Below are 12,500 nucleotides of genomic sequence, written 5' to 3'. Positions count from 1 at the left end.
AACCGGCCGTGGGAGAAAATCTAAGACCTCCCACACGCAGATGTTCTCATGCTCTGTCAGACGATGTTAATTAATTAGGGTGTTTCATTCATAATTTAGGTGTTATATCAGTTTTCCCTACGGCCGCGCACACGCATCGCCGATCAGCCGCGCTCGCCGCGCCGCGTCTGGCCAGCAGTGTCAATAGAGCTAGCGCCTTCTCGTGTAGGGAACTGAGCATCAGAGGCGTATAGCCAGCTTAATCCCTTCCCAAATGGAGTACTTAACTACACACTCTCCTTTCACGGATTAAGAAATAAACTCATTTTCCCGTCACTAACCGCAGTCCCTTGCGCGTCTCAGATAATCGTCACCTACCATTGAAATGCTAAGGCTTAGGTAAGTTCCAAGCACGCTGTTTTCCTGTCCCACTGCTACCCTTTCGACACCCAACGAGAAAAGGCTAGGTCTCCTTTTATCCTTCCGGGACCGCAGCCACTTTTGTCCATTTTTTTTTTTTTTTTTTTTTTTTTTTTTTTTTTTTTTTTTTTTTTTTTAGGTGCTGCTCATGCTAGTACGTTAGATACTGCTCGTGAAATATATATTTGTGCTTCTGTTCTGGATGTCATCACTGTATTCTTGTAGGTTGTATCTTCATTGTAGATAGTTATTGGTTAGGTTAGGAACAACACTTGCAGAAGTAAAGTCGTGTGAGCCGCACAGTCTGCAAGAGCGAGCAATATCTAGGTGAGACAGTGAAGAGCTCCAAGCGGTCACCCAAGCCTTTAAAATTTCTGTGGTGGTTTATACTCGTATGTTGATACATTTATTATATATGTGTTAGGTTAGTAAACTTAGTTCCAAAGAGGTAGTCTGTGTGTGTTGCGTGTCTGGCGGACGCACGTAACCTTCCAAGGACAGAAAACAACTAGGTTATATGTTTCTCTTTCAAAGTGTTCCCTTACTTGTCTGTTAGGGTAGCAATTATCTCCGAATAAGTAAGGACACGTGTGTCACGTAGCGTGCGAGCAAGGGCAAACTTGTGTGAGGAAAAGGAGAGCTACAAGCAGCTCACAACAGTCTGTCTTCATATTATCCTTGTAGGCTACTGTCTTCCTTTTAACATCATGTCCATATGTTCATTATTAGTGTATTATTAGTGTGTTCATTATTCGTGTGTTAGGTTAGGAAAACTTGTAGCTAGGTGCATATATTATAGTGTGCTCATTATTCGCGTGTTAGGTTAGGAAAACTTACAGCAAGTTGCATATATTATCCTGCTAGGTTATACGTTTCTCTCTCAAAGTATGCCCTTACTCCATTACTTGTTTGTTAGGTTAGGAATTACCTTCGTATAAGTTAAGACATGTCTGTCACGTAGCTTGCGAGGAGGTGCAAACTTGGGTGAGGTAAAGGAGAGTTACAAGCAGTTCTCCTAGTTCACAGTCCGTTTTCATATTATTCTTGTAGGCTATTGTCATCCTTTAACATCATGTCCATATGTTCATTATTAGTGTACTATTAGAGTGTTCATTATCAGTGTGTTAGGTTAGGAAAATGGGGCCTACTAAGGACACTGTAGGGGCTGCAAGTCAACTTGGACGAAACTCGGTTCTTCCTGGTGACAAGGACAACCCAGCGTCATGCACTGACCTTCAGACAATGGAAAACATAAGAGAGGAGATGGAAGCCTTCTTGTTTAATGAAGTGAATAAAATAAACAATGCCCAGAAGAAGTTTATCCTAGGAAAACTCTCAGTGTATGAACAGATTCTGAAGAAGTATGAGATGGAGGTTCTTGCACTTAAAACAGAGTTGCGATGTGTGAAGGCCCCCCAAACAGGAACACCGTCACTGGTTGAAAGCTATGCCAACAAGGCGGCTGCAAAACCCTCAGCACCCAAACAGCAGCTGATAAAACCGCAACAGCCTAAAATCCTAATGATAAAACCGGCAGAAGGAATCCAGAAAACTGAGAAGGAACTTGAAGAAGCGGTAAAGAACCTTGTTGCAACATCACTGAAAGACGTGCGTATTTCCAAATGCAGGTCAATAAAGGACAAAGGTATTGTTCTTGAAGTCCCTGACGACCAGGATGTCGAGAAAATAAGGAAGTGCGAAGACATCTCACAATCAGGCATCACCGTCTCCGATCAAAAAAAAAGATACCCAAAGATTATTATCTTTGATGTAAACAGAGATACAAGTGAAGACGAACTCAAAATGGAACTGTTTGAGAGAAATCTCTCCAGGATGAATGTGACACAGGAAGAAGTTATGGATGGCGTAAGAGTGCTGTTCAAGACAGGCCCAAAAAACCGTGAGGAAGCAAACTTGGTGCTGGAAGTCTCACCAAAACTCTGGAGCAAAATAGTACAATATGGTAGGGTCTACATAAACTGCAATTCGCACAGGGTACAAAACTACAGCAATATAAGCAGGTGCTACAAGTGCCAAGGTCATGGCCACACAGCAGCAAAGTGCAAGAATGCAGAAACGATTTGTGGCCACTGTGCAGCACCTGGACATACTTTCAAGGAGTGCTCAAAGAAGGACCAACCAGCCCAATGTGCAAACTGCAAGCGGGCTAAGAAGGCACACACCCACGCAGTGACAGAGACATCTTGCCCTGAATACAGTAGAATAAAGGCCATAATACATAGCACAATTGACTATGGCATGTAATAACAGTGTAGCAGTACAACCTGGAAGAAGACCATGGACAGATACACAAGAAAATGCGATAAGGATCCTTCAAATAAATGGGCAAAGAGCAAAAATCGTCCCAGATCAATTGACACAGCGAATCAGCGAAGAAAATATAGATGTGTTATTGATCCAGGAACCCTACTGCGTAAAAAACAAAGTATTTGGGTACCCATCAAACTTCCAGCTGATCTACAGCCCCAAAGGCGAAGCACCCAAGGCAGCAATAGCGGTTAAGACACAAACAGTAACAGCTCTGCAGTTGACAAGCTTCTGCAACATGCACGTAGCTGCTGCCAACATAAATGGAGCCTTTGGTGAGATTTACATTGCCAGCATATATTGCCAATATGGATCACCCATAGACCATTTTCTCCATCAACTGGAGATTATCCTTGACAAACTCCAAGGGAAACCAGTTATCATAGGGATGGACACGAATGCGAACTCTCCAACCTGGCACAGCTCAACAATGGATGCAGCAGGCAGAACGCTTGAAGACTTCATTTCACAACACGGGCTCATAATAATGAACGAAAGGTCAGAGCTAACTACTTTCTCTGGCCCAAATGGGGAGAGCAATATTGACATCACACTCTGCACACCTTCAGCTGCCAAAGCGGTGTGCAAGTGGATGGTTCAAGAAGAGTGGACGTCAAGTGACCACAGGGCTATAACATATGAATTCGTGGCACCTAAAAGAGCAAGAGCTACCGCGGAACTTGTCACCTACAACACAAACTTCGCAAAGTGGCCCACCTTTGACCGGCACCTTATCAGGTCCACAGCGCACTGGCAACGGAGCCAAAATGTAGGAGTTAATGAAATGGTCACAAGGCTACAGGCAGCAATCCACGAGAGCTGTAGCCGATCAATGAGAAAGAGAACACAGGTGCAGATTCCAGTGCCATGGTGGAATGCAACACTTGCCAACCTGCGACGTGACACCATTACAGCACGGCGTAGTCTGCAAGGAGCACGTAAAAATAATAATGAACCAGACATAGAAGCAGCAAAACAAATCTACAATAGAGTGAAAAACAAGTACAACAAGGAAATTGCCAAGGCCAAAGAGGAGACCTGGAAGAGATGGGTCACTGACTGCGATCAGAATGATCCTTGGGCCATAGTGAGAAAGATAATTCGGCCAAAACATGGAACAGAAAACGTGCTGAGCAATATAAAAACAAAGAACCAGACTCCTACAATGACTTGGGAGCAGACGGTACGGTCATTACTACAGAGTCTACTCCCTGATGACAACCCAGAACAGGACACAGACGACCAACAAGCTGTGAAAACTGACAACAACAGCTATGACAATGTGGACCTTGACCCAGAATTCACACTAGAAGAAATAGGGGCAGCAATAAAAGCTTGTAAACCAGGGAAGGCAACAGGTCCTGATGGTATTGATGATGCTATTATAAAAAGGGTTTGGCGCACCTGTCCCCATCTTCTCTCAGATTTGTACAATAAATGTCTACAGGAAAGAAGAGTCCCAGATATGTGGAAGGAGGGAAATGTCTGCATATTACTGAAATCAATAGATAAACCTAGGGATGAGCCTAAATCCTACCGTCCAATATGCCTTCTGTCTATCCTAGGAAAAATTCTAGAACGGTTAGTAGTCAGTCGTCTAGAAAAACGCTATGACGAATCAAATATAAAGGCCCACAACCAGTTCGGGTTTCGAAAAGGTGCATCGACAGAAATGGCTATTAGGCAGGTTTTGGGTAGTGTGGATTGTGAGGAGAAGTATGTGGTAGTAATATTTGTAGACATAGCCGGTGCCTTCGATAACTTATGGTGGCCTAGTGTTATGAGGCGTCTCAGAGCAATCCAGTGTCCGCGTAATTTGTATGACTTAATGGCAGATTACTTTAAAAACCGAAAGGTTATGGTCAGAAATAGGGCTGGCTGTGTAGGGAAATTGGTCACAAAGGGCTGTCCACAGGGCTCTATTTGCGGTCCTTTCCTGTGGAATCTCGTCTTTGACGAGATTGTGATTGAAAAAGAATACGAGCAATGGACAAAAGTGGCATATGCGGATGACCTTGCAATCATCATTAAGGGTCAGAGCAGGAAACAGATAGAGGACAGAGCAAGAATCGCGCTGGGGGAGGTAATCAGATGGACCACCGAAAACAAGCTGGCGATATCCAGACAAAAGACGGTTGCCATGACCATCAAGGGCAGATTTGACAGTCACAGACCACCAACAATCCCTCTCGAGGGAGGAAATGTCAAGTTCGTTGCAGAGTTTACATATCTCGGTGTAACTCTGGATGAAAGACTCTGGTTCACACCTCACATGAGGAACATCCAGAATAGATTAAGTGCTGTCTCAGGTTCCCTCTTGAGGGTAACCAGAACGGAGTGGGGTCTGCAGAAAAAATCGTTAAGGGTAATCTATCAGGGCTTGTGCCTCTCCGTCTGCAGATATGGTGCAGCTGCTTGGGCAGATCGGACAAAGCACCGATATGTCCGACGAATAATTGAGGCAATTCAAAGGCCATTTCTGTTACAGATGACCAGAGCTTGTAGGACTGTATCGACGGAGGCCTTGCAAGTACTAACAGGATACATGCCGCTCGACCTTGAGATAGTGAAGGCAGCCTTGCTGTACTACACTCGGCATGGTGTGGCTGGCTCGGTCGCAGGGTTCCAGGCTCCAAGACCCACTGATGGGCAACGTGATACCAGCAGACAAATAGACATCATGTTGCAGGAGGAGTGGCAAAATAGATGGAACCAGACAGAGAAGGGTAGGGAAACCTACAGCTGGATACCAGATGTGGGAATGTGGCAGGCAAGTTGGCGGAGGGCGACGATTCCACCATACTCCCTAACATGCCTGCTGACTGACCATGGTCTGAAAAAGAAGATTTGTGACCTGGGAATTGAAGATGATGCCAGGTGTACGTGTGGTGAGGAAGAGGATTCCAATCACATCCTCTACACCTGTAAGCAGTACTCTGAGCCCAGAAGTCACCTTATACAAGCTGTAGGACTCACATCCTACCACAGAAAGGAAACTCTGCTACAAACAGTAGACACATTCTCAGCAATAAAGGCATTTGCTGAGGATGCATTTGAAATCAGGGCAGTAGCGAGAATCATCAGTGAAGCAATCTAAAGAAATATACAGTAAATAGTAGGATATGATTGCGACCCACTGCAAAAACCAGTACCAACTGGAATACAATATTTTTCCTTGACCCATGATTCCGAAACAGCCCTCAGACCTCGCGCACTTGGAGGAACCATGGCTGAGTGCGGAGGGGCGACGAGCTGACTCTCAGAACCACCGATGATGCCTCTACATGGATCCTGGGACACCAGTGGCGAGAAGGGTATGTCGGAGGGCAGAAAAACAGTACATGTACAGAAATTGGCCAAGATCCTGGGAAACAGGGGATCGACAGCATGTGGGCCTCGCCAGCCTGGGGGCTACAGGTTGTTCCCCTGAGCACCTCCGTAATTACGATAATGCTGTAAGTGGATGCTATACTGCTGATGAAAAGGGTCGCCATCAGCAGTGGCGGCGCCGCCTCCACGCGGTTCCCCGTGGGCACCCAAAGGGTGGCTAAAGGCGCTCTTCAAATGGAAGGTCCATTCCCCCACAAAGGGGGTAGTTTTTCCGAGCTGGTTTCCTGTGTTGTGGCGGAGTTGGGTAGTGGATACATGGGTTGGACTTGAAGGGAGTATGAGCGGAAGCTCGGGAATCCCTGATGATGATCCACCTCTGGAAAGGGGAAACCCAAATCAGAGCAGCCATGTACTATACTGTCCCTATACATGCAGTAAGTTCGTCATGGGCGCTGGCCGGCAGGCCGCGAGACCTGACGCCCGGCGGCAAAGAGTGCCCCTCTGAGGATATAGATGTTCCGTTCCGCCGCACAATGGTGACGGTGACCGCTGCCTGCGGTGGCAACGCTGGGCAGAGTCGATACTCGCCGTGTGGTGGAAGGTAAACATTATGCGGTACATCAGTACTTTCCTAATAGTTCGGTCGTCTCACGGCACTGCTTAGTAAATGATGCAAGGCCACATATAGATGATTTATGCGAATGTCCCTATACGTGCTGTAAGACTGGGCACACAACGTGAATCGCACGTCAGCCACACACTCGAACATGCACCACTCTCGGCCTGCAACGGAGACACACAATACGTAAACATCTGGAATGCGACAATGTCGAGTGCATCCTCTCTGCCACATTGCACCGTCGACACTATGATAACCAGAGCAGTAGGTCCACCTATAAAAGCACAATACCCCACTCCTCCGACAACTACCATTGCTCAGATAAACCAACACCACCAACACACATCCTACACAGAGGGGCACCAAATATCACCCCCCCGCCCTCGTGTTATACCACATGAAAAATTGCAGAAGTGAGAGACACAGACCCGCCAGCCTCTTGCTACAAGCATCGAACCGACGTGACATATCTGACGGTGACTCAGGCATCCGCGTACTGCCACAACTATCCACCCCCCCCCCCCCACTCTCTCTCTGCCCCCTTCCCACACAATACCGAATTTAACCAACTTTATCGCTTAACCTAACTGTGGCTGTACCAGATTATCGCTTAACCTAACTGTGGCTGTACCAGATTATCGCTTAACCTAACTGTGGCTGTACCAGATTATCGCTTAACCTAACTGTGGCTGTACCAGATTATCGCTTAACCTAACTGTGGCTGTACCAGATTATCGCTTAACCTAACTGTGGCTGTACCAGATTATCGCTTAACCTAACTGTGGCTGTACCAGATTATCGCTTAACCTAACTGTGGCTGTACCAGATTATCGCTTAACCTAACTGTGGCTGTACCAGATTATCGCTTAACCTAACTGTGGCTGTACCAGATTATCGCTTAACCTAACTGTGGCTGTACCAGATTATCGCTTAACCTAACTGTGGCTGTACCAGATTATCGCTTAACCTAACTGTGGCTGTACCAGATTATCGCTTAACCTAACTGTGGCTGTACCAGATTATCGCTTAACCTAACTGTGGCTGTACCAGATTATCGCTTAACCTAACTGTGGCTGTACCAGATTATCGCTTAACCTAACTGTGGTTGTACCAGATTATCCCTTAACCTAACTCAATTTGTCCCTTAACCTAACTCAATTTGTCCCTTAACCTAACTCAATTTGTCCCTTAACCTAACTCAATTTGTCCCTTAACCTAACTCAATTTGTCCCTTAACCTAACTCAATTTGTCCCTTAACCTAACTCAATTTGTCCCTTAACCTAACTCAATTTGTCCCTTAACCTAACTCAATTTGTCCCTTAACCTAACTCAATTTGTCCCTTAACCTAACTCAATTTGTCCCTTAACCTAACTCAATTTGTCCCTTAACCTAACTCAATTTGTCCCTTAACCTAACTCAATTTGTCCCTTAACCTAACTCAATTTGTCCCTTAACCTAACTCAATTTGTCCCTTAACCTAACCCACGTTGTCCCTTAACCTAACCCACGTTGTCCCTTAACCTAACCCACGTTGTCCCTTAACCTAACCCACGTTGTCCCTTAACCTAACCCACGTTGTCCCTTAACCTAACCCACGTTGTCCCTTAACGTAACCCACGTTGTCCCTTAACGTAACCCACGTTGTCCCTTAACGTAACCCACGTTGTCCCTTAACGTAACCCACGTTGTCCCTTAACCTAACCCACGTTGTCCCTTAACCTAACCCACGTTGTCCCTTAACCTAACCCACGTTGTCCCTTAACCTAACCCACGTTGTCCCTTAACCTAACCCACGTTGTCCCTTAACCTAACCCACGTTGTCCCTTAACCTAACCCACGTTGTCCCTTAACCTAACCCACGTTGTCCCTTAACCTAACCCACGTTGTCCCTTAACCTAACCCACGTTGTCCCTTAACCTAACCCACGTTGTCCCTTAACCTAACCCACGTTGTCCCTTAACCTAACCCACGTTGTCCCTTAACCTAACCCACGTTGTCCCTTAACCTAACCCACGTTGTCCCTTAACCTAACCCACGTTGTCCCTTAACCTAACCCACGTTGTCCCTTAACGTAACCCACGTTGTCCCTTAACGTAACCCACGTTGTCCCTTAACGTAACCCACGTTGTCCCTTAACGTAACCCACGTTGTCCCTTAACGTAACCCACGTTGTCCCTTAACGTAACCCACGTTGTCCCTTAACGTAACCCACGTTGTCCCTTAACCTAACCCACGTTGTCCCTTAACCTAACCCACGTTGTCCCTTAACCTAACCCACGTTGTCCCTTAACCTAACCCACGTTGTCCCTTAACCTAACCCACGTTGTCCCTTAACCTAACCCACGTTGTCCCTTAACCTAACCCACGTTGTCCCTTAACCTAACCCACGTTGTCCCTTAACCTAACCCACGTTGTCCCTTAACCTAACCCACGTTGTCCCTTAACCTAACCCACGTTGTCCCTTAACCTAACCCACGTTGTCCCTTAACCTAACCCACGTTGTCCCTTAACCTAACCCACGTTGTCCCTTAACCTAACCCACGTTGTCCCTTTGCCTAACATAGTTCACTGCTCGGAATCTCTGGTGTCGTTGTTATCCTCATGTAGATGTCTTGCGAGTGTTGCTTACTTTCCACATATTCCCGCTATCCACTGTCAATTGTACTGCAATAGGACTATATCGCCCCCCCCCCCCCCCCTCTGCCCCTCTCTTTGTGTCTCCGTCCTCTCAAGCTGGTCGGTCTGGCGTTTGAGTGTTAAATGAGCCTCGCAGCTGTTCAGTTGCGTTCAGATGTCGACGCCCTCAGTGTACGTCGTGGTATGGTCTGTGTCCATTGTCCGCTGATGTCGTACGCGTAACCCACACGCTGTACCGATCATCGGTAGTTACGTACAGAGTGAAGTAGTGTGATACGTGTGACCGTACGCTGGCTGTGCCCAACGGTGTCGAATCTCAATTTCCATATGTTGTGCTCGATGCTACTTGTCTCGTCTCCCAATAACAGCTAGGTTGCACTGTGGTACGCCGTAGAGGCGTGTGGGAGGAACGTACGAACGCATTGTATGTCACCCTGGGTCGCTGGGGGTGGTGGTGCGGTGAGTCAGGTCAGGTCAGCGTGAGCCGTGTGATGTAGTGACGCGTGTATTCCGACTTTGTCGTATTGCCTCACACAAAGTGCTACCCTGGTGGACCGCGTTCCATATCTGGGACATGCCGCAGATGCCGGTTGACAGTGGATCGCGGAAGGGACATCGCATACGTGCGCGGGCCACCTTCCACGTGTTCTCTTCTGCACATGTCGCAGTGTGTATGTGGTCTGATGTAGCGTGTCGTGACACATGACATCCTGGCATGCAAGAATTGTTGAATTCGCAAATGTAGGTGGACATCTACGTTTACTGCCCAAGATACGCAAATGAACTGGAAATCCGTTGTTGAGCGGTTGTTCACGCTGGAGGTGAATCTGTGATGGCGACGATCGGTACAGCTATTAACCGGTTGTTTCAGCGGTACCCGCCACATCCACACACGTGACTAGGCCCATGTGGGTATGAAGCGATACGCGGCGGTGGCTTGGTGGGACTGTTCCCGGCCGGTGAAGGGGGGCCGCCCGGCGTGTTGGCCGCGCGCTGCGTGGGCGCACGCGCAACAGGCGGCTGGTGGGGGGCGCCGAGTGGCAGGAGCGCCAGCCGACGGGCTCGGCAGGCGGCGCAGCTACGCTGCGGCGCACCCTGCACGCGGCGCCTGGCGGCCAAAGTTGGTTCAGCCGAGCCCGGTGCGAAGCGCGGTGGACATCTGCAGTGTGCTGGTCTGATTGAGGACTGTGTGCGTTGAGGATGCGCCGCCGCCTGGCACTCGGCGCCGCGACGCCGTCTGCTGCTCGGTCGCCCCAGCGGTTCTCGCAGGTGGTTTGTATCGCAGTTGTGCGGACGTGTTGGCGCGTGCGCTGTGCTGGGAGAGTTCGCTTCTGCACCCAAGTGGGGCTTTGCCCTTGTGTGGCGCTGGCGTTGGAGCTGCCGGTCACCATAGGTGGCGCGTGTTGTCTCCCGCCGGCAATGCCACGACAGCACGCTCCCGGGCCTCTGTCGGCAGCGGCAAGCTCAGTTGGGAGCAAGGGTGTTCGCACTAAAACCGTCTACTCGCCTAACTCCGGGCGATTGCGCCTCTCTCGAAACCGACCAAGTACCTAGGACGGCGCTGCGCGCCGCCGGGACCTGAGAGGGTTTCGAGGTGTATCGTGCAGGGGAGCTCGGCCTCCTCCTGTTTGCAGAATAATTGAGCGGACGCTTGCGTGTTCGCGCGGGCCCCCGGGACACACTCCCGGGCGGCCGGCTGCTCAGCTCTAGTTGACGCAGCTCCCTGGTTGATCCTGCCAGTAGTCATATGCTTGTCTCAAAGATTAAGCCATGCATGTCTCAGTACAAGCCGCATTAAGGTGAAACCGCGAATGGCTCATTAAATCAGTTATGGTTCCTTAGATCGTACCCACGTTACTTGGATAACTGTGGTAATTCTAGAGCTAATACATGCAAACAGAGTCCCGACCAGAGATGGAAGGGACGCTTTTATTAGATCAAAACCAATCGGATTGGCTTGTCTGGTCCGTTTGCCTTGGTGACTCTGAATAACTTTGGGCTGATCGCACGGTCCTCGTACCGGCGACGCATCTTTCAAATGTCTGCCTTATCAACTGTCGATGGTAGGTTCTGCGCCTACCATGGTTGTAACGGGTAACGGGGAATCAGGGTTCGATTCCGGAGAGGGAGCCTGAGAAACGGCTACCACATCCAAGGAAGGCAGCAGGCGCGCAAATTACCCACTCCCGGCACGGGGAGGTAGTGACGAAAAATAACGATACGGGACTCATCCGAGGCCCCGTAATCGGAATGAGTACACTTTAAATCCTTTAACGAGTATCTATTGGAGGGCAAGTCTGGTGCCAGCAGCCGCGGTAATTCCAGCTCCAATAGCGTATATTAAAGTTGTTGCGGTTAAAAAGCTCGTAGTTGGATTTGTGTCCCACGCTGTTGGTTCACCGCCCGTCGGTGTTTAACTGGCATGTATCGTGGGACGTCCTGCCGGTGGGGCGAGCCGAAGGGGTGCTTTCGCGTCCCGAGGCGGACCCCGTTTAAATCCTACCAGGGTGCTCTTTGTTGAGTGTCTCGGTGGGCCGGCACGTTTACTTTGAACAAATTAGAGTGCTTAAAGCAGGCAAGCCCGCCTGAATACTGTGTGCATGGAATAATGGAATAGGACCTCGGTTCTATTTTGTTGGTTTTCGGAACCCGAGGTAATGATTAATAGGGACAGGCGGGGGCATTCGTATTGCGACGTTAGAGGTGAAATTCTTGGATCGTCGCAAGACGAACAGAAGCGAAAGCATTTGCCAAGTATGTTTTCATTAATCAAGAACGAAAGTTAGAGGTTCGAAGGCGATCAGATACCGCCCTAGTTCTAACCATAAACGATGCCAGCCAGCGATCCGCCGCAGTTCCTCCGATGACTCGGCGGGCAGCCTCCGGGAAACCAAAGCTTTTGGGTTCCGGGGGAAGTATGGTTGCAAAGCTGAAACTTAAAGGAATTGACGGAAGGGCACCACCAGGAGTGGAGCCTGCGGCTTAATTTGACTCAACACGGGAAACCTCACCAGGCCCGGACACCGGAAGGATTGACAGATTGATAGCTCTTTCTTGATTCGGTGGGTGGTGGTGCATGGCCGTTCTTAGTTGGTGGAGCGATTTGTCTGGTTAATTCCGATAACGAACGAGACTCTAGCCTGCTAACTAGTCGCGTGACATCCTTCGTGCTGTCAGCGATTACT

At 48.7% G+C, this 12,500-nt stretch overlaps 1 non-coding gene across 1 annotated transcript in view; it reads left to right on the top strand.

The window, feature by feature from the left end:
- Positions 1 to 11,035: 11,035 nt before the first annotated feature.
- The window catches only part of LOC126318173 (small subunit ribosomal RNA), a 1,893-nt gene continuing 428 nt past the window's right edge, over positions 11,036 to 12,500 (top strand). Inside the window, exon 1 of the ribosomal RNA XR_007557205.1 lies at positions 11,036 to 12,500. This exon is cut by the window's right edge and continues 428 nt beyond it. This is a non-coding gene — a ribosomal RNA (small subunit ribosomal RNA).

This window comes from Schistocerca gregaria, unplaced genomic scaffold (genome assembly GCF_023897955.1).
Source record: "Schistocerca gregaria isolate iqSchGreg1 unplaced genomic scaffold, iqSchGreg1.2 ptg000657l, whole genome shotgun sequence".
Taxonomy (NCBI): Eukaryota; Metazoa; Arthropoda; class Insecta; order Orthoptera; family Acrididae; genus Schistocerca; species Schistocerca gregaria.
Note: the sequence above shows the minus strand (reverse complement) of the source record. Positions and strands in the feature narration are given on the sequence as shown.